This window comes from Aplysia californica, unplaced genomic scaffold (genome assembly GCF_000002075.1).
Source record: "Aplysia californica isolate F4 #8 unplaced genomic scaffold, AplCal3.0 scaffold00309, whole genome shotgun sequence".
In the NCBI taxonomy this organism is placed as follows: Eukaryota; Metazoa; Mollusca; class Gastropoda; order Aplysiida; family Aplysiidae; genus Aplysia; species Aplysia californica.
In genome coordinates, this window is record NW_004797579.1 from 165,605 (window position 1) to 167,804 (window position 2,200).

The 2,200-nt window shown below is 47.4% G+C and overlaps 1 protein-coding gene across 1 annotated transcript in view; it reads right to left on the reverse strand.

Annotated features, from left to right (window-relative positions):
• LOC101847739 (tubulin polyglutamylase TTLL11-like) overlaps nucleotides 1–2,200 on the reverse strand; it is a 21,428-nt gene that overhangs the window by 8,837 nt on the left and 10,391 nt on the right. The window lies entirely within an intron of this gene.

A 2,200-nucleotide genomic window follows, 5' to 3' on the forward strand; every position in this document is an offset into this window, starting at 1 on the left:
AAAAAGAGAAAGAAACATAGCAGTGGGACAACCATTATTGCCACCATCACATTCCGCGGCAAGAACAGAAACAGACGGGCAGGCAACGGGACCCACTAGCGACACAGACACGTCATACACCCCCCCCCCTACCCACAACCCACCAACAAAAGAAACGGTGAGAACAACTAGAAACAACAACAACAAAAACAATAGCGACAAGAAAAATAATAGCAAACAATAACAAAAATAAAAGCAACAACAGCAGCGGCAACAACAGCAACAACAATAACAAAAATAACACCGACAACAATTGAAACAAAGAGAACAGCAATCAACAAGAACAAGAACCACAGCAACAACAATAATAACATCATCAACAACAACAAAACCACAACAACAGCAGCAACAACAACAACAACAACAACAACAACAGCAACAACAACAACAACAACAACAACAACAACAACAACAACAACAACAACAGCAACAAGAAGAACAACAATTACAACAACAACAAAAGGAACAGTAAACACTAACAACAACAACAATATGTGCAACAGAAGCATCAACAACAACAGCAATAACAATTACTACAACAACAACAGCAACCACAACAATACATTGGACCCAATCTGCCCATTGTGCAGCGAAAAGCCCCAAGATTTGGAGCACTGGCTGCAGAGATACCCCCGCAACGAAAGCCCGACGGTGGCGTCTCTTTGGGGAGGATTCAGGGAGATTGGACTGCCTCACCCGCTACCCAAGAGAGGCGGTGGCCCTGACGAAGAGCCCACTTTTCAGGGCTCCAAACAATCTGGAAGGATAAGCTACCACACACAACAACAACAGAAACAGCAACCGCCACCAGCAACAACAGCAACCACCAACAACAACAATAACAAAAACAGCAACAACGGTGGCATCTCTTCGTGGAGGATTCAGGGAGGTTGGACTGCTTCACGCTCTACCCAAGGGAGGCGGTGGCCCTGGCGAAGAGCACTCTCTTAGGAGCTCCAAATATTTCGAACGGATAGGCACACACACACACACACACACACACACACACACACACACACACACACACACACACACACACACACACACACACACACACACATACACACACACACACGGGTGACAACAACAACAACAACAACAACAACAACAACAACAACAACAACAACAACAACAACAACAGTCAGCAACGGTGTCCACCGCTCTTTGTGCCAGACTTTCGGCGTCTCGTGTCGTGCGTGATGAAGCGAGGATAGAGACGTCGTCAGTGTAGAGTGAAATTGTGAGATCGTCCGCAAGTAGTTTCGCCACTTCGTCGATATAAAAAAGGAAGAGGATGGGTGCCAGGACCGAACCTTGTGGAGGCCTTGGTTCATTTTTCTGCTATTACTCAGTATTCCGTTGAATAGGACTCTGATTTGACGATTTTGAAGGAAGTCATTCAGCCATAAAACGTATGTATCTGGGATACCTCTGTCTAGGAGGGTGAGGAGTAGGCGTTCTCGTCAGACCGTGTCGTATGCCTTTGAAAAATCGAGGAGCAGGCGATGGAAACTCACGCTAAACGGCTCAAAGAGCGAGACTACATTCTTCACGCTCGCAACATCTGACTCGGAATGGAAGCCATGCATCACGATAAATAATTCGACAATTAAGTATGAGCCCTACGCAAGACTCATGGGAGTCACATTCGACCGCGGGCTCACGTTCAGGAAACAGGTTGAGACAGTAATGGCTAAGGCCACACAGAAGATGAGGATGCTCGGCGCTGTAGCGCACTCAAAATGGAGATGGAGGAAAGACGACCTACGCAAGGTCTACCTCACTCATATACCAAGTGTTCTCAACTTTGCGAGCAGCAGCTGGCAACTGTGGCTGAGCAAAACTCTGATAAATAATCTGGAGGTGATTCAAAACAGATGTCTGCGACTGATTACCACCCAAGCCCAATCCTCACCGATCGAGGCACTTCGAGCTGAAACGGGAGTCCCAAGGATTCAGTCCACCATAAATGCTAACTGTCTCCGATCAAGAGAGAAGGCCCTCCGACTGAACAACGACCACCCTCGACGAATTGCGGCAACGTCAGCAAAAGAGCCCACATCTGTTCAACTGCGAGAGGAGGCCCATCACTTACTTCGAACCAGGCCCTGGGAACGGGAAATCAACCCCGACATAACTTTCCCCCACCTGTACGGCATAA